Source organism: Mchenga conophoros, linkage group LG11, assembly GCF_057382185.1.
Source record: "Mchenga conophoros isolate Kocher_MC1m ecotype Shallow Benthic linkage group LG11, M_conophoros_male_GT1.1, whole genome shotgun sequence".
Classification (NCBI taxonomy): Eukaryota; Metazoa; Chordata; class Actinopteri; order Cichliformes; family Cichlidae; genus Mchenga; species Mchenga conophoros.
This window is the reverse complement of record NC_140536.1, coordinates 12,383,535-12,404,590: the sequence shown is the minus strand read 5'-3', so window position 1 is coordinate 12,404,590 and position 21,056 is coordinate 12,383,535. Positions and strand designations below refer to the sequence as shown.

At 40.0% G+C, this 21,056-nt stretch overlaps 1 long non-coding RNA gene across 1 annotated transcript; it reads right to left on the bottom strand.

The window, feature by feature from the left end:
• Positions 1-11,378: 11,378 nt before the first annotated feature.
• LOC146563682 (uncharacterized) lies at positions 11,379-12,676 on the bottom strand. Its single transcript, XR_014894264.1, has 3 exons — positions 12,464-12,676; positions 12,046-12,319; positions 11,379-11,918 (listed from the first exon to the last, which is right to left on the bottom strand). It is a non-coding gene; the product is annotated as an uncharacterized LOC146563682 (long non-coding RNA).
• Positions 12,677-21,056: the final 8,380 nt, after the last annotated feature.

The following is a 21,056-nucleotide window of genomic DNA, read 5'->3' as shown; positions in this document are numbered from 1 at the left end:
TTATAATGTTAAATACACTTAACCCTGTGCATCAGAAAGAGTGAGACAGACACAACAAAACATCTTTAGCAAATGCACGACTTAAAGTTTATTTGATTCAATAATTCTCTTTGTCCCAGTCAAGTGCATCAGCCTCTGATTGCTGGCATGCATCATGGTCATCCAACACTCTATTTACTTTCAGACTGCTAGTAATAATTATGTAAAATATATGTGTGCCAAAACAAAACTGTAAAACACAAGCTGTTGCTAGTGGATTTAAATTGTAGGTAAATAGGTGAATTTGTAAGTATATTGAAGTGAACACTAGGTTTGTACTGTGTAAAGTATAATGTTGCAAAAACATGCAGTCTGAATACTGTAGCTGATATGATTATAAAGGTCTTGCTTGGGATGGAAAATTTAAGACCAGAAACAGAAAGACGTGCGACTCACGTTATATTAAAGATGATGCATGGAACAGATGCAACAGTAGCGATCTGTTTTCTCTGACAGAGTATTATTTAAACTATAACCTCCTCAATTGGAGGGAAAACTGCCCGCAAAGTTGGATACAGCATTTACAGTGTGTCTAAAATCATACAGTTAAGTTAGTTTAGTTAATTCTATAGTACTGGCTTTGGATTTTTAATTACTGGTATTTAATTTTTCTTTGTTTACATACATGAACTTCACAGCAAAGATATACACATCTGTGGATTAAGGAATAGTGGCATTAAAAAACAAAAAGTTGCCGTCAGGATTTCTCTCTGAGAGTCTTTCTTCGGTTATGGGAGGCAATGTGACCGTATTGCCTTTGCAACTGGTCCCTTCACTTCAAAGACTGCTTACTGGTTTCTTGTTTTCTTTACTGAAAAACAATTTTTCATACTTTTTCGTTGTCTAAGCTCACATCTGTTTAGCTCCTTTATAAACACAATTTTCTCTGTGGATTTTAAATCAGTATACAATAACTTGGGTCTGGGGTCTTTGCAAATCCACATGTCAGAATGGAGTGTTTTTCCTCAGTTTGATGCACCCCATACGCCCCTGCCTCATGGGTTTTCTAACTATGTTGGGGAATTATAGCAACTTTAATTTGTATAACTTAAGCAGAGCCTCCACCTTCTGCATTACCTCCAGTCTTCACCACTCGCTTCTCCTCTAATATGAGTTCCCCTTTTGGCATTTTCTTCTCACTCATGTAGTTTGCCGTTTACTCCCATGGCTTCTACTCTCTCCTTATCCCCATCTTACCTTTCACTTCCTTTTCCTCCTTTCAGAGCTTTGTAACCACATAATGAGCTTCATTCAGCAGAGCTAATTGTTTTAAAAACTCCCATGTGTTCTTATGCCTCAGGGGGAATTCAACTGGTTCTTAATGGTGTTCAAAGTATCTGTCTTTTTGCATTTCAAACACGTTATAGCATGTAAATGTTATACCAGTTGTCCGTGGTATTCAGTATCAAATATTTGATTGTATTCTGTCTGTCTGTCTGTGGTACCTGGAATTGCTGAGTGGAGCTTTGATGGGCAACATTGGTAGAGTCCAGACGTCTGTTCCCCCAGGGCTAAATAACAGGCCACCCAAGGTTTAGCTGACTCGTGATTTACACACAAAATCCTGTGATGTAAAGCATACTTTGTTGGAAGTTTTGAAATCTTTTTTAAACTGAATTGGGTCAGAAAATATATTACAAATTTAATTCCTGGAGAGTGCCGCCAAAGAAATAAGATACAAGAATGAGGACAAAAGAGATTTTGTTGTTCCCACTGATTTTAGTGGCACAAACATTTAAACTTCAGTCTAACAATGAAAATGATGAAAAGCTGGTGAACCACTCTTTCATGTGGTTTTAAATGCATCAGAAAATTATGCTCAATTGTATGTAGTGATGCACATTTTTCTCTGTGGATGGTGTGTGTATGGATGCATTTAATATGAGAGGGATATGAGAGGAAAGGAGATCTCCAGCTGTGGCGGGATTCTCATCATGATTGTGAGTGGAAATGAGATCACATCTGGGAAGACAGTGCTCGGAAGATTGTAGTGTGTGTGTGTGTGTGTGTGTGTGTGTGTGTGTGTGTGTGTGTGTGTGTGTGTGTGTGTGTGTGTGTGTGTGGGCGAGGGGGGGCATGAGTGTGCATGAGTCTGCGTGCATGCACAAATGTGTGTGTGTGTGTGTGTGTGTGTGTGTGTGTGTGTGTGTGTGTGTGTGTGTGTGTGTGTGTGCGCACACCTGTAATTATCACATTATGGGGACATAATACTGATTACATACTCAGTTTGTGAGGACCTGGCCCACTTTCAGGGTGAAAGAGCTCCCGAAGTTTTAAATCATTAAATTTGAAAAGCTTTTTTTAATCTTTTTTACTGAAAATAAAATCAGCCAGTATCTTGAGACATAACTAGAGGAAGTATAGCAAATAAAAAGTACACAAAATATATGCACAATCATTTCTGCATTTAAGAGCATTTTTAACTTTTATTACTGTTAACTTTTTTTTTTTACACAGTATATTGCAACTGCCACATCTACAATATTCAGTTTACATTTTAGAGGAACCAAATTCTCTTTTACACGTAAACATTTGTTCTTGTCACCTCTGTGCGTTAAATGTTAAAGGTTCCTTAAAGGTAAGTAAAGAAGCATTCAAAGACAGACCGAAGGGAAGAATTATCTCGGAAACATAATATGATGGAGGAAAAAATACCTCTGACTTTGTCTGCTACGTTGTCCCTCAGGTCCCTGCTTGTGCTGTATGTGTGTGATATGTGTGCTTTATGCTTTCATATTAAATTGTTGTCCTGTGCTTTCTTAGTGTGCTGTTGATTGTAATACTGTTATTTTATATTTTGTTGCACACTGTCCAATTCTGTGTGTGAGTGTATGTGTGGTTTTTTTTTTCCTGAATGATTGTTTGACCTGCTTGAATAGGTGAAAAGTAGCCTTTTGAATGTTTCTGGTATGTTTATATGGTATAGGTATGTTGATTGATATGCATTGTTCCTTTTAGATGAATACATTTATATTCAGTTTTAAATAATCAAGTTGCAAAGTTTACTCAGTCTCCCTGCCATGGCCATGGGTCTTCTCTGTTTTCTTTGTGTAATACATACTAGCTCAATCCCAAAGTGCACATTGCACAATGTCTAATTTGACAAAGCATAATGAATTTGACCTCTCCCCAGTGAAGGCTGATTAAAGGACCACTGACTCTTGTAAACTATACAGGAAGGTCTACTCACCACAGGTTCTGGATCTGGTGATAAAGATGATGACAATTTGGGGATTTTGGACACATTAAAGGATCCATCAAATTCTCTGCAAAAACCGTGTGGAACAGATGCTAAAGCTGAGGCTAGAGTTAATTGTGGGCCTAAGATCCACAGTTAAAACTATTTACAAATGCAGTGTTTCTTCAGTGTTTTCAGTGATGATAAGGAATAATGAGGTTTGGGTGGTTTCACGTGTTTGAAGACCAAAGTCAAACAACAGTTGATGTAGAGGACACTGTCAAAGGCTGGGAAAGCCCTAAGATGAAGGAGGCATGAGGCGCACACATCAAGACAACAGATAGTTCTAACTGAATGCAGAGGGACAGTTTGTGTTTTGTTGAAACGAAACAGAGACCAACACCACAAGTGTGGCTTCTCTGGTCTACCAAAATGCATCCACTCTCCAACGACACTGAATCACTGTAAAACAGAAACTGCACTAGATCCATGGGAAACATACGAAATTCTCTATTATGGGTTTTCTTGGTTTTCTTCACTTTAACCCACAATAGCTATTTGACATATGTGGAAAGGTTTTTAACTATATCTCACCAAATGATGACTCAAAAACTAAGTTGGCTTCGTTTCTTGATGGCTTGGATGAGATATGGTTAAAAAGTCCAGAGAAAGAAAATACATTAAATCAGACTTTTTAAGGGTCATTTTAAGTGATGCATATTTACAGGCTACACATTATACAGATTTTACTGTCACAACCCACTTTAAATAGTGTTATGTTGTGTGGCAAATTCTTAGAATCACTGTCAGATTACAACAGTGACTATTCTAATAAATAAGGTGTTGAGTTCTTAATCAAATGTACCTAATATTTTAGTTAAATGTTGCATGTTTTTGATAACAAGAAGCAGAAAAAATCCCAAAGACACACATATTGTGAAAGGGTCAGAAAGTCAAGATGACACGAAGCTCCACATCCATTAGTGCCCTATGAATGAAATGTAATACCAGCACATGAGTGCAGACACTATAAAACTGCTGAAGGCTTTTAATTAATCCAGTGATATCTTATGACCAATTTTGAATTTACTGAAACTATATCTATTTAATATCATCATATATTTGTATAATTACATCATTTTATGGCATTCCAAACCAATGTGAATGTATCAGAAGGCTCTGTGAAATCCAAGCTGACCTCTTGATTGCTATGATTGTGTTTTTTTTCTCTCCCAGGTTCTCATGTGAACATGCACAACTCTCCTCTGAGACATCTGCCCTGTTTCCAGCATTTTCTCATGAGGTCAAATGGGCTTCCATCCCCCCAAAATTGAATTTGGTCATTTTTCTGTTAAGGTTGGCAGCCAGTTTTATTAGTCATTTAAACAGAAGTCACAAGGATCGTCTAAAAGAGAAATGTATTCAAAGTGAGCGGAAGCGTGTCATTTACCAGTCACAGATGCACATTCAGGCTTCAAAGCAGGGGAGATGGAAATATGTGCCTTTCCTAGATTGTCACATGAGCATGAGCTTTAGCCCACAATATGTACCCTCAACAATTTTAAGGCCAAAGTGGTTTGGATTGTGGCCTTTGTAGGTCTCTGATCTGCTACACATGTTGCAGAAACTGTAGAGACATTTTTCTCTCAGGGTGTCGAGGCCTTGATTGCACTGAGCAATTTCAAATAACTTGTTCTAAGACCACATAATGCTACCTATTCATATCTCCCAAAATGCTCTCCTCCAGGACTGAGATGAAATGGCGAGCAGTGCACTGATAAACATTTTACAAGGTATCATGCTTGGTTCTAACTGCATCAAATGTCCTAAATGAATTAAATTTACTTTCTGGAGAACATCGTGGGCTTACTCAAAGAGATGTCATATGATTATATTTGAAGGGAAAGTTTAATGTTTACAGAAACACATGTATTCACTTTGTCGTCAAGGGGAAGATGGGAATGTGAGACAGACACCAGTCTCACAAAGACCTTTATTATTGACTTTTATTAACTGTTAGGTTTCTTTCTCTTTCAGATGTTGCTTCCAGTCCTACACACGGCACCCTGGTCCCAGCATACTACCATTCTTAAAGACAGGGGAGGCATAATTAGACAAGTGGACAAGCTGCATTAACCAGCCCTAGACTAACACTGCCCCTGAACCCACTGGACCACCCCTCCCATGCAGCTGAGCCAAAACACCCCACCACCAGACCTGTTTCCTGTTTTCTTGTCCCTGCTCTTCATTTCTTTTGGACTGTTCCTCAATTCCTCTACTTCTGTGCACCTGTGACTAATTCACCAATCACTTTCTGTAGTATGTTGAGTACTTCAGGTGATGCACCCACATATCAGAGACAAAACTACACACCCTTGTTCGCCAGGCATGTCTTTGCTCTCCTCAGGTTGCTCAGATTGCAGCTTTCCAGTCCAGTCTTCCCAGCTTCACTCCATCCTCTGCCTCAGCTTACTGCTTGTGTTTGAGTTCTGCTTTTGAGCCCGCTCTAATTCAGCTTTTAATATCAGGCTCGTCAAGTTCAATTTTTAATATTCATCCATCCATCCATCCATTCGCTTATCCTTTTTCAGGGTCGTGGGGGGGGGGGGGTGCTGGAGCCTATCCCAGCTGTCATAGGGCGAGAGGCGGGGTACACCCTGGACAGGGCGCCAGTCTGTCGCAGGGCCAACACACAGGGACAGACAACCATTCGCACTCCCACATTCACACCTAGTGACAATTTGGATTATCCAATTAACCTATCCCCACAAGCTGCATGTCTTTGGACGGTGGGAGGAAGCCGGAGTACCCGGAGGGAACCCACGCAAACACGGGAAGAACATGCAAACTCCACACAGAAAGACCCCGGCCTGATGTTGGAATTACAGTTTTTCCTGATTGCTTAAGCACATTTTTTGTAACTATTGGCTAATTTTGCAAAACTCTTCACACAAATAAGAAAATCTGTCACCCAATAATCAAAACATTGTAGTTCTCTTGCAAAAGCAAACACAGCTAGATTAACTCTTCACACCTTCGTAAAAATGGTGTTTCCGTATCAAACAGTACACACAAGCCATCATCTACTAAGCACACAATGCGCCAACTGCACACTGATGGTATGAATACAAAACACATCTGGCTTTTGCTTTCTCTGTGCACAAGGTAGGCTATGTCAGTTTGAGCTCATACTTCTGTCATAGATCCATAAGCATAGAGGGATCCAAACTTCAAGTACATCAAAACAAACACAAGTGTTTATTTCCAAGTATAGGATTATTTGCAATCGCCATAATGACTATATGGGTTACTTGGTCTGCAGTGAACATGCTTCCTCTGCCCCCAGCATCTGGTCATCTAGCAATTCTGTAAAGTAACAATTTCAGTATTTTTACATCAATGGTATTGGTGTGTTTCTCATTGGCATATGGCAGTGCTACAGATCTTTGTGCGAAGTGACTGTACTAACCGATTCTCATTTCAAGATGTCCTTATGGTGCTTGCTCCAGTGTAGCGGCTCGAGTTAGGCTGGACCCGTTGGCCAGCTACCCTCAGGGTCATTCCACGGTTGATTACATGGTCCACTATTGTAGCTCTGATGTCATCAGCAATTCTATTTCTTACTCTTCCTACCCTTCCTCTCCCCCCTCCTCATCTTCCTCTCCCCCCTCCTCGTCTTCCTCTTGCTCCTCCTTGTCCTTGTCGTCCTCTTCATCCTACTTCTTCACCTCCACGTCCTCTTCCTCGGCCTCCTCTACTTCTCACTCTTTCTGCTCCCTCCATTGTACTCCGCACACACAGCTTACCTGTATTATAGTGCTTAGGCTGATTGCAAAGTGAACTAATTATCTAAAAAAGTTTTCACATGTGAAAGTGTGCCAGACAGTTGGCAAGTTAGTGTTAATGACAGCCATACATGTGTATACTTTTGCTAGGAGTGTGTTGGAAATTTGGTAATTGAGTGTTGTGCAGTGAATTGTGCCTACAGTTTTGCAAAGTGTGTGTTACAAAATTGCAAACTGAGTGCAAAGCAGTTTTTGTGCTTTTAGTTTTGCAAACTCAGTGAGTGGTTTTGCTATAAGTCTGAATAGTTTTAGAGATTGTGCTACAGGAATCACAGTTAGGGTTTAAGCATTCAGAAAAAACTGTAATGCTTTGCAATTACTTCTAATATCTCTAGGTGTTGTGCAATTTGTTTATGAGATTATGTTTCCTCAATGCTTCCCACCAGAAGCATTTTTGTACTTCAGACAATGATTCTGTTTATCCTTCATTCAGATAAAGTGCTTTTGCCCACAGCTCAGATTTGTGACCTTTATGTGGTTGCAGACACAAGTAAATATTATAAAGACAGATGCAACACTTCAAGACTGCTGGCGAAAACCAGCACTGGAGAAAGACTTTGAGGCCCCCCTGTAGAATCCATTCATCATAGCCTTGACTTGAGCCTTTGGGACTTTTCAAACATGCTCAAATTCAAATGTTTACTTGCAAACACTCACACACACAGTGACACACACAATCTTTGTTCTCAGTGGCCAAACTGAGATGATATTTGGTTTCTATTCACAGTAAAAATCAGGAGCTTCTCGATGAGGCCAAATGAAACATTACTCTAACAGAAAGATTAGAGCATTGAGATTTCTAGACAAGTTTCATTTTGGGTCAGTGTCTTGATTATAACTGATGCATCACAGTGAACTGTGATCTCAGATGTCTTTGTGGTTCCTATCACTGTGACTCCCCTTTGGAAGGGAAGATCGGAAATGAGTCATGGACTTCAGGCTCGGAGAATAAAGGAGGAGAGGTTACTGTGAATTTAGTAAGTGGTGCGTCTGATGAATATTTGACGTGATAAGTTACTTTTGAAACACTTTCTTTTGTACATGTTTAAACAAGAACCAGCAGAGAAAAAACTATTTGACTTTACCCTAAGGGGAGTCAAGGGATTTGAGGGAAGTTAAGTGGGGACGGCTGGGATCAGACTATGGGGAAATGACCTCAGACTCAATGCTAACATTGAAAGTTCAGACATGCCCCATTTAGCCTTACACATGAGACTCAGGGAAACTCATTCTGCTGCTTAAAAAAATAATCTGACTGCAAACACAACAACTAGTTAGCTCCCTAACTAAAACTGTCATGTAGGGCGGTATTATATACTGCTGAGAAAAGCTTGCAAATTCCTTTTGAGAACAGATAAAAAAATTTTAGTCCACATAAATCTCACCTTATGTCACTTACCAATGTTGGTTCATAGCAGGTCGGGTGAACATATCTTGCAACACGTTGTATCTTAAGGCAGGCAGTGTGCTGGGTGTTGATTTAGGGTTGCCATGGGGACCTGGGATTCAGGGATGTGCTCCAGATGTTTCTTGAACAACAAGGGGACTTCCTGGTTCCTTGAGGACTGAAAGCGCACGTCAGCCTTCGTGTGTGTGTGTGTGTGTGTGTGTGTGTGTGTGTGTGTGTGTGTGTGTGTGTGTGTGTGTGTGTGTGTGTTTGTATTTCTTAGAAGCTTTGAATGCTCATCAGCTGTAACTCCACCAGCATGTGTGTGACATCAGAGTAAACCCTTTTTCACATCCATCTCCTCCCAGCAGGACAGCATGTTTTCTTCTCTCGCCACACAAAAAGGAGAAAAGACGTAAATTCTTACCCACCCCAGTCACAAAGAGGAAGAGTGGGGGAAAAAAAGTCAAACAAATAAAAAGAAAAGTCAGAAATGAAGAAGTCATGACACTCTGAGAGAGGAAGAAAAAGAAAGAGAGAGCAGGTTGTATTACGGTCAGTACCAGCAGAACAAGATCACGCTGAGCAGCATCTTAGATTTTAAGGGACAGGCCTCTTACCAATAAAACGTCCTTTTACATGATTTCTATATTAGATGGTAATAGAAAGAACATTAAGGAGAGCAACTACGTGCACAGCAGCTGGTCTGACACCTGTAAAATGTCCATGTTGCAAAGTAAAGCATCCACTCTAGAGAAGTGAGCTACAGCAGCTCTCTGGCTTCACATCATTCCCCACTATATCAAAACTGAACCACAAACACACTTTTATATTAACAGCGACTGAAATGGACTGGCATCTATGTAGCTCCTTTCTGGTCTTGCTGACCGCTCAAAGTACTTTAGAGTACAGCCCAAAGATTCATGCAACATTTTATTCTGTACACTGTTTTATCTACCACACATCTATGAGCAATTTAGAATCACCAAGTACCCTGAAATACACGTCTTTGGACTGTGTGAGGAAGGTAGCCAAGGAAAACCTACCCAAGCTCGGGAAGAACAAACCTCACATAGAAAGTCCCCGACAGGCCGGGAGATTTAAACCAACAACTTCCTTGTTGTGAGGGAACAGTGCTAACAACTGCACCACTGTGCCCCTCCTAGAGCATGAATAGGCCGCATGGATTAAAGCAAACCCAGAATACTAACACCATATACCAGTTCTGCAGTTTGCAACTAGTAGACGCTGAATGCTCTCATTAACAAAGCAATCATCACCCTAATTCCTTTATTGTGTTGTATCTTTATTTTGTTTAAAGACGTAGTCCGTTATACATTACTGCATGTAATAACTGTCAGTATGACCTGAAGACTACAAAGGGAAATGTGTTTAGACTATACATGTTTTCACAGATATGCCATGTCCTCACACTGTTTTTGAGTAAAAAAGAAAGTTATTTTTTTACTGGCAACCATTTTTACTTAGTAATACCTAAGAATGCGTTAATTCAAATCACATGTCAACCCACATGCCTGACAGTAAGACGATGCTTTCATTTTTGCTGTAGTCACAGCTCACAAAGTCTTCTGGCAGCCATCCAAGTTTCTGCTGAATGATGCTGCCTCTTTTCATGGTGTGAAAGAAAAACTCGCTGCATAAACCACTGGGATGGAGACTGTCAGGAAAGATCTGTGGGTCTGGTCTTTCTGATGGCTCCTTTGAGGACCTGCTCCTCTCACACCCCGCTACCCTGGAAAGACTGGTGGGGATTGTCACTTTACACCTTTTCGGACTCATTTTCAGACTATTTATTACTCTACCGTAAATCACTGATGTGATTATTTAGCATGTGGTGTCTGGCTCTAGCTGTTATTTTATTATATGTATGTGTAATATGTGTAAGCATGACATTGATAACCAAAATACTGGAATGAAAAATCACAATACACTTTTAAGCACTCTGAATAAATATTGCGTAGTTTGTGTACTGAAAGATGTGTTATATTTTTTCTTTGAAACACAGTGTTAGTGGAGACTCAGTTAGGCACAGTTATACATCATGAGGGTTTGGTGTAAAGCATTGAGATTATATATTACAATAGGTCATAGTATGAGTTTATTAATGACTTCCTCTTGTAAAGTAAATAAGTAAATTGTATCCATACAGTGCTTTTCATTAACAAGGTATAAAATGCTTTAAAATATGAAATTAGATCATTAAAATCGTATAAATTGCTAAAACCAAATAAGACCATGACTGCACAGATGGGCGTTAAGCTTCTTTTTAAAGGCATCAACAGTGTCCAGCAATATTAAGTACAGTCTCTTTTTGTCCTTAACCAGGACACCACTAACAAGCACTGGTCAGGTGATCTCAGGGAAATGGTAGTTATGTGTGAATTACAGTTTTTCTCGATTGCTAAAACACATTTCTTGAAACTACGCCTCATATCCTCACAACTGTAAACACAAATCCATAACATCTCACTCAATTTCCCAAACATCCTATTTCCAGGTCAAAATGAAGCTCTACACCCAAAACTATTCACTCCTGCTGAAAAACCAAACTTTGCCCTCAGACATCAAACACAAGCCCTCAAAAACACACACACTACAACAGAGTTTTGCACACTGGTACAATTAATTCAAAACAATAGTTCCAAAACAAATAGGTTGCTTATGGTTCTCCCCTTCAAAACCCTTGTCACATGATAAACACAAAAGACGCAACCAATGTATGTACAGTGGCACATTGTCATTCATGTACTATACAGTACAACACACACCAGAAACATTATCCCACCTCAGCATCTTGTCTTTGGTCTGGGTCAGGCCAGAGAATCTCATCCACATCACAGGCTATATTGGCCCCAGCCAGGCAGTGGGGGTAAAATCCTCTTGCATGCCTGATCCACCCCTGGCATGCATCTACTGATATGTCTAGGCAGGCCTCTTCCATGGCCTGAAGGAGGTGAACACGGACATAAGGTTCTCGGCCATACACTTTCCACCGCCATGCCGAAAATAACTCCTCTATCGGGTTTAGAAAGGGAGAGTATGCAGGCAGAAAGATATTAGAAAACCTTGGGTTATTGGTAAACCAGTCACGAACCAGAGCAGCGCGATGGAAGCTGACGTTATCCCACACAACAACGTAGTGAGGCTGCTCTGGCTGTGCTGGTTCCCTGTAGTCCAGCTGGAACATATGTTGTCTTAAACCATCAAGAAAAGCAAGGAGAAGCATAGTGTTATAGGGTCCTAGTACGCCATGGCGGTGGAGTACCCCTCGTTGGCTGATGGCTGCGCACATAGTGACATTCCCCCCACGCTGACCAGGGACATTTACAATAGCCCGATGGCCAATTATGTTCCTCCCCCTTTTCCTTCTTTTGGTCAGGTTAAAACCTGCCTCATCCACAAAGATTATTTCATGGGGAACAGGCCGTCCTTCAATCTCAAAGATTCTCTGCAAAACACATAACACAGTAGAGTCAATCGGTACCCTGAACCACAGTTCAAGAGTGCTGAAATGGCAGCATAAACTGCCATGCTGTGATGGTACACAATACTTTATACAGTATCAAAACTCATACCTGAACATATTCCACACGTTGGTTTTTCACTCTGTCAGAGTTTCGTTCGAAAGGGACTCGGTATGCCTGTTTCATCCGGAATTGATTCTTTCGGTCAATTGTGGAGAGGCTGATGGCATTTATGCCTCGAAAAAGATGATCATCCTCAATCACTCTCCTTTGAATCTCTTGCAGGCGGATTACATTATTTGCAATTACCATGTTTACAAGTTCCCTCTCTTGCTCCTCCGACAAAAGCCTTAACCTGCCTCCACCAGGTGGTCGTCTCTGTGTCCTACAAAAATAGAAGCACTCATTACTGTAACTGTCACACATTCATTTTACAGGCAAATAATGGAAACATACTGAAACTCAAGACACATAAGTTCAGTAACTTACAAGTTACTGTACAAAGCAGTCTTACTGCAAGTACACCTACCTGTTTTCCTCCCTGAAGGTTCTGATGATGGAGGCAACAGTGAAGCGACTCAAATTTGGTTGTACTCGTTGCCCAGCCTCCCTCATAGTCATCCCATGGACAAGGACATGGTGAACTAAAGTGGCTCGAATTTCATCCGAGACTGACTGTCTTCTTGCCCTTGCTCTTCCCCTTCCTTGTCGCCGTCGTTCTCCACCTCCTTCACCACGTCCTCTTTCTCCACCACGTCCTCTTCCTTTGCATCTCTTTGGATCCATTGTTCAAACCTGAATGAGCTGACTTTGGCCCTTTTATCTATCTATCGCAGGTTCTGATTGGTGTGTGCTAAATTTTGACTCCTAGTGTTTCCACCTGGTTAATTGTGTGCTAATTGAGCTCAAGCTATGCTGACTTAAGTTAACATTATTGCATGCTAGTGCTTTCTAAATGACTACATGGTGTAAGCACTGTAAAATGTAGGGATTTGTGTGTAGAGTTTTGCAGTAACAGTTCACCAAATTTGAGTCATGTGTCAAAGCAGGGAATAGTGTTTATAGTTCAGGGAAATGGGTGAGCTTTTTGAACAGTAGCGTTACGGTTTTGAAATTTTAGTTTAGAGGCCTGGTTATAGTGTTTAAGCAATCGAGAAAAACTGTAATAAGTATCTGACAATGAAGAGCTCTGAAAGTGATCGCCACACTCTTAAACTGAGCCCTGAACTTTATGGGGAGCCAGCATAAAGAGAACAGAATCAGTGGTGTTTTAGACGACCTGGTGAGAAGCCTTGCAGCCACATTGTGAATCATTTGCAAGAAAACAGGGATGACTTGCTCAGGCAAGTGAATAACAAATCGCAATAATCAAGGTGTGACAAAATGAAAGCATGTGTAATCATTTGCATTTCACAATGAAATGCAATATATTTGTGGGAAATGCTCTTTAGATGACAAAAACAAGTTTGTACAAGACGCCCAACATGCTTATCAAAACTGTACGCCCGATCAAAAGTTACATCCAGAGAAGAAATGAAGATGAATTGGATCCAAGATTTCCAATTAGCGTGGGAACAAAGTTGCCAAGGGCACACAAGACACCGCAAGAGAGTGACACATAACAGAAGAGCGCACAAAATTATCAGAAGCAACTGAAACGCTCCTGTGAGAGAAAGGGGAAAAGAACCGATTAAGAGCTGACCCGGAGATGCCCACCCAAGTTTTAGGATTCTCAGTCAGGATACTGTGATCGACAGTCAGCAGAAAGATCCAAGAGTATAAGAACCAAACATCCACCTGCATCTTTATGATCTGAGATATCATTTCAAAATCTAAGATGAGCTGTTTCAGTAGATTGTGTCTAACAGAAACTAGACGGAAACATATCTAAAATGAGATGTGTAGTTAGAACCTCCGTGCACTGGTTGGCCACCGCTTTTTCTAAAAATTTGGAAATAAAAGGCAATTTTGTAATCAGCCTAAAATCCAGAGGGAGGGAAAGGTCAGTGTAAATGGCTTGTTTAAAATATGAAGCTTGTTTAACAATAACAGTAACAGCTTGTTTAAAATATGAATGGACACATCCAGATGCTAAAGAGTCGTTAATTATCCAGAGAAAACACAGCCCAGTGGTGCGAATGACCTTTTTGAACAGTGATGCTGGTAAAATTCAAGTTGGCAGGAGGACAGTTGAATTTTATTTAGCAAACAGATGAGAGTCTTCAAAGATACTAGTAGAAAGCACTCTAAGACTGGCGACCAGAAGGTGTGAGTTCAGAGAGAATAAAGGAGGGATAATATTTTCTCTGATACAATGGAGCCTCTTACTAATAAAGGAAAGAAAGCTTTTGCACTCTTGTTTTAGTGAATAGTTGGAGCAGGAGCAACACATGTAATAATGCACTCCTTGGGAAAAGCAAGGAGTTGGTGGTGGACTTCCAGAGACGCAGACACTGGTGAACATCCAGGGAGTGGACTCTGCTGAGGTCATTTGGAGTCCAGGGAGTGCTTTTAAAGGCAAGGCAAGGCAAGGCAAGTTTATTTGTATAGCACAATTCAACAACAAGGTGATTCAAAGTGCTTTACAGAGACATTAGAAACAAGAACAAATAAAAAGCATGATTTAAAATTGATTAAAACAAGCAAATAAACTAACTAACTAATTAACAAACAAACAAACAAACAAACAAAACAGTATATAAAATCAAAACAGATAAAATCAGATCAAATCAGGTGATTGCTGTTCTCAACTTTTGACTCTTTATAAATCTTCCACGTAAAGCTAAGTAATAGTGCCATCACTGACCTTTTATGACTCTGTGGTGGCATCTGCCATTTTTTTTAGCAGTGTTGTATGTTGGAGCAGCACTTTATTGACAGCTGAGAGAAGGAGGTTGAATAAACTCATCAGGAAGGCCAGCTCCCCACATCCACACCCTTTCCTCAAACTACGCGCTGTCGAACTACATTCATTCATACTTTTGACATGCAGACTGGAGGGGCCAGGGATCGAACCACTAACCTTCTGACCAGTAGGGGACGTGCTCTACCTCCTGAGCTACCGCCACCCAGTGGTAAACCCTCACCAGGTTTTGGATAAAGTGTACGCTCACAAACCTGTCAAACCTGCATTTGAAACGTTGGATACCATAGCAGTATAGTATTGCAACATGGAATTTGGGTCTTCTAACTAAAACAGGAAAATAGGAACATAAATAGTGCCATCACTGCCAGACCTGGCCCACATCTGGATGACATACCACTTACCATGCCAGAAGTCAGCCAGCAGTGCCGGCTTGACACCCGATCTGGGCCACACCTGTCTGCTATGTGAGTCTGTTCTGGGATGGACCCTGGATCCAGTGCAGGTGGTGGGAGACAGAAGACTCTGACCAAAATAACTTCTCTGATGGACAAAGTCTCCCACCCCATGCGTGTGAATGTTGCTGAACGGTAGGGCTCCTTCAGTGACAGACTGTTGCATCCTAGATGCATGAAGGAGCGTCTCCGGAAGTCCTTCCTCCCTGCAGCTGTCAGACTGTACAACCAAAACTGCTCCCAACAAACATAGATGTTTACATCAGTGCTGTAGTTTGCACTAATCAACAGAACAACTACTACTGTTATAACTTGCACATTACTTTTCTTAGTTTATATATACTAACTTATTGGAAGTTACATGTCTGCTTTTTAATGCACAGGTACGATACACAATCTGTACTTTTCGAATTATTCTAAATATTCTTAGCTATTTAAACATCTTTCAGTATCCTGCTCCGTTTGCACACTACAACCTGGGTTTGCCACTTACCTGTACTTTAATTTTAATAACTGTAAAGCACTGTTTCGGTAACTATTGTCCATGATGTAAATATGTAAACATTTTGTGTGTTTCTGTTCTATGTCCTGTGTCCTGTTCTGTTGTGTATGTGTTTTTTTTGCTGCTGTTACAACCAAATTTCCCCCTGTGGGACAATTAAGGATTATTCTATTCTATTCTATTCTATTCTATTCTATTCTAATGCTTGTGATATTGTCAAGTAAAACATTTGGATTCTTTCAGATGTCATGAATGAAGTTTAAAAAATACGAGGCTCTTGCTTTTTTCACAATATTAAGAATGTAAAGAGCTCTCTTGCATGATTACGATGAACCTCGAGGTTTGTGTATTTCCACAAATGCTTTTCCAACCTCTGCACTTGAAACAGTGAATGCCGTCATTAATCCATGAAAGGCAAGAATGAAATTTACATCATTGTTCAGGGGAGAAAAAAAAGCATAATTGAGCATAATCAAGGTCAAACACAGCAGAAAATGTATCTGCAGAAAGATGATTAAAATGTGCAAAAAGCATGTGTGGTCCATTTTAGTCTAACAAGTTTGAGTCAGAAACAAGAAATCTGAGTCTTTGGACTGAATTAGATCAGTCAGAATAAAAGTCTTATTTGAGATGCAGCACACATTTTTCAGTGCTAAATTGACACTGCTTATATTTGTTGCATTTATATTTATTATCGTTAGGATAATCTGGATTCTGATTGGCTGGTTAGACCTCGGTTGAGTCAGAACAATGACTGCCTAAGAAGGTAAATGGGGATTAATCAGGACCTACTTAAAACCTTCAGAGTTCACCTGTGGAAATAATGCACCGCTAAAGTTCATGAAGAAGTCGTTGGAAGCTGTCTCACCATGGCTTATTCAACAGCCTGTCTGTTGTGGATATGAATGTGCACTTCCTACTAAATATGGACAAATAAGGATTCTCCACTTCAAGAATCACTCAAAACACTCCGTGAGCAAATCAGCACTGAGGGTTTGTATTTGATTTTGTTATAAGTGGCAAATAGAAAGTGGAAAGTAAAAGCTCTTTAAAAACAGCAGCTGTCTAACTTCTTTTTTTACAGTATTTCTGATCTCCTTCAAAACAACATAAAATAAAACATAAAATAAGCTCAGTAATGATAAAACATCTGTGAAAGACCACAAAAGACTGACAGTGATTGTGGATCTTGACAGACAGCAGGTCACCATCTCGGCCACTCGTGATGTTGTTCTTCTCTCTGGACAGCGTGTTGTCTATAAAGACATAATGAAAGAAACAGTTGTCTTCATGGTCCTCACTTCATCTTTTAATGGTTTTACTTAAATAAGCTGCTGACACATAAAACGATTTACTGCTGGTTCATAAAATGTAGGCGCTTATGGAAATGCAGGGCTGTTTCCAAAACAGAAAGAAACAGCTCCGAGGCTTTACAGCCAATCTGCCACACCCTCCTTCAGATGAAATGAACACAGCTGAGCAAGAAAAACCTTAATGCAAGTTCACAGTGCCATGTTGCTGGGAATTAAACTACTAGAAACCAAAGAGCTTTTTAATGTCTACTGACATTTGAATCATCATTCCATCTGATCATTTTTAGAAGTGCTTAATCTCCTCTGAATTACAGCACTTTCAGTGTGCTTTTAATCATTTCCTTTCACATACTGATTAAAATCCAGAAAATGAAGACTGTCAACACAGGTAAGAAAAGAGTGGAGTATTTTTCATGAATCATCTCAACTTCAGTTTTTGATGATATGGTCACTCAAATCCTTATAGGCATTCATCAGCCCTTTTCTTGGGCTTGAACAATCACTCAAAAATAAATAAAAAATAAAATAAAATAAAAATTATCATATAATTTATAGAAAATCTGGAAAGTAAAGGAAATTGTAGCAATAATAATAGATCAGTCAAATTCATACATATCTTTCTGTAAAGCACTTTCCAGCCTGTCCAGCACTGACAACCAAACCATGTTTCCTTCAACACTTTGTATCTTAACTGGAACTTCAGCAGATCCTCCTGTTTGCATCTAAATGTGACAGGTTTCTGACATGTGATTGACTTGTTAGATATAAACTTTAAAGAGCAGCTGAACAGAAGTTAAACACATTAAACATACTAAGGTTATGTCAATATTGAGGCAATAATCCGTGATGATGCTGCGCCCTACTGCAGAAGTGCAAGTGAACAGAAAGTAAGAAATAATCAGTTGCACTGTATCATACTCTAAGCTGAACCACTTTCTTTGTCAGTTTTTCTAAATGCTTAAAAAGTTAGTAATGGGTGCTTCTTGTGGGTGTTTCCACTGTGCTGCATCTCTTATCTTATCTCTTAAATCTTTAATTTTTTTTAAATGTTTTGGTTTCTAAGCTGGAAAAATAAGGGTCAGTTTCTCTTTGTTGTTCCTACACTCACATCAGTGAAGTGAGTACACTTCATTCCCAAGCAAGGCTGCATTAGGTGACTTTCCCAAAAGCTCAGTAACATTATAAACCCTTAGTCCTCCATCCACTGAACAATAGACTGAAGGAGATCAAGGCACTAAATCTGTTTGGGAAAATCACCCCTGCTCTCTCTCACTCTACCAGACTCCCTCCAAACGGTGTCGGTCTAACCTGGTTATCTAATAACAGAGCTAAGTCTTTAAAAGAAAAAGAAAAAGAAGGGAACAAGGCAAGTGTAATAACTACTAGGATATAGCTCATATTCTGTAAACCACTCTGACTATAGTTAGCAGTTTTAAAGTTGTTTAAAGTGGTGAGGGACACAGTGATTCTCTAAATATCATGCAGTGTTTTTTTTCATCATGTAGTCAGTCAGAAATGCTTTTTGTTGAAAGTATGTGGGGAATTACACAAAGGGAATTATCCCTTTTCACAAAGTTTGTTTCAAGATTGCCATCATTCTTTCTTTCTGTCTTTCTTTCTTTGTACACATGCTGCTGGCATTTTTTTTTAATTGCACAAATTCTCAACGTAGCTGCCCAGGGGCAAAGTGGGCCTTTGAGACTGACACACTTAAGCTGTAGGGCTGCTGGCCGGCTTTGGTGTTATGCTAGACTAAACACTCGGTAAACCACAACAGATATAAACATATTCTCAGCCGGCACAGCAGTGAGGGTCTAAAAGAGACGGACAAAATGACAGGGAAGGAAACAGAGGAGGTTTGTATGCCTTGGCCTCAGTGGATAGCTGAAAGTCTAGTGGCTAATCGTTTTGGGTTTTTGTTTTTTTGTTTGTTTGTTTTTGTCCTCTTGTTGTGAGAAAAGATTTTTCCAGATAAAAGAATAAATTTTTATTGACAAGTGATTTTCAAGTAATTTCTCTATTGGCAAATTGGTGAGCATCTATGTGGCTGAATGAAAGTAATTAAGTAAATCAGTTTTCACTAATTAATCAGACTTCATTGCCATGTTATCACAAACAGATTGCATGTAACTGACAACTTGGTCCCCGAACATTTTAATATTCCTGTTGCAGCTGAACTCCCACTGGAGCCTATCCAGTCTTGTGGAGAGTGGCTGGGTACATCCGGGACAGGTCGCCAGTCTGTCGCAGGGCTAACACATAGACACAGAGAACTCACATTCACAGCTATGGACAACTTAGAGTTTCAAATTATTTAATCCAATTAACCTATCCCCCCCTAACTGAATGTCTATGGACTGCGGGAGGAAGCCTGAGTACCTGGAGAGAACCCATGTAAACACAGGGAGAACATGCAAACTCCACACAGAAAAATCCTGGCTTGATGATGAAATTGAACTCAGGACCTTCTTGCTGTGAGACAGCAGTGCTAACCACTTTTCCAAACATCAGCTGTTGAGGGTCTGCAACAGTTCAGGAACACTAAACAGGCTCAGGCACTCTGAAGGCCCATTTAGTGGGACTCACATGTGTGCAACTGTTTGTTAACATACTTTAAAAGTGTGAGTGCCCTTGTCTGTGCGTTTAAGTGAGGAAGGCAAACGAGTGTGTGTACGTTTGAGGGGAAAGACGGTAACTAACTAGTTTCTCAGGTTCAGCCACAACACCAGCAGACAACATGATGGCATAATTAACCTCACACACAAAGGGTGTACACAAAGCCCTCAGCACTATGATACTGATTTGCAAAAGAAAATCAAAACATTTAAAGTTTTTGAAAAGCAATCTATAACCCATAGTATCTTTTAAATTTTTTATATATGGTACGAATAAATGTTCATAAAGCTCTGTGGTGTCCGTACCAATTAATATTCCGAGAAGACGTGTTTTTTACATGACATTTCCTTTCACCTCTCTAATAAGAGAAAAAAAACAAGTGATTTTCATACTTGGTACTCTAAAAGTGCTTGTTAACTTGTTTCACAGCAGTGAAGGCAGAGCTGGTGGATCTTGTCTTGCATACTGGACTTCCATCAATCTCACATCAAACACCACTGTTTTATCCGTAATGCACATGTGCACACAACCAGAAGAAGCAGCTATGCTCTCAGCTTAACAACCTCAAGCCACTGTTTATGCATGCAGACATGCACAGAAAAACCACAGTGCTATACGACTCCAGTGACTCAGGGTCAAGCAAAGTCACGACTGCTTCCAGAGACAGTAGCCAACTGTGTCACAAGATGGCAGTGATTTAAAGATGAATGGAAACGGGCAAGAAGCTTTTCGAGATCCAAGGAGAAAAATTGCTTTCACTTGTTGTAATTGATGACTCTTTTTCAATTTCACTGCTTACCTTGCTTGCCCTGACAGAACACTGCTGCTTCAGATTCATAGACATCATGTAATGCTTTGCTGTTTAAGATCTAAATCCAGTTATTGTTTAACATAGTTCCTAGAGTGAGCTAGACTTTGTCATGTTAAGACCTAAGACAGGTAACCACTCTGAGCTAATATAATATATACAGACAGCCATTCACACGCATATTTATACCTAAGGGTAATAAAGTGTCACGTCTTAAACAACCTGGTTTGAACTGTAATCCAGAGCAGTTTTACTGTGATTATGTTGACTCATGTTAAAAAAATTATGTAGTATTTTGAGATATTATGCAAGAAACAGGTTTATATGGGCCCTGCAGATGAAAGGGGTCTCTCAGACAGTAGATATTTGGGTTACAAAGCAGAACGAGAGATCAGACAATAGTGAAGATAGGACAGAAAGAGACTGATAAATATATAGTGAGATCAAGAGAAAAACCACTCTTGGTCTGATTTCTCTCTTCTCTCTGGGTGGGCTGGGGAAACACTGAAATTTAAATCATGGCTGTTTGACTGCTGTTATACACAGTCACTCACAAAAGCATTGG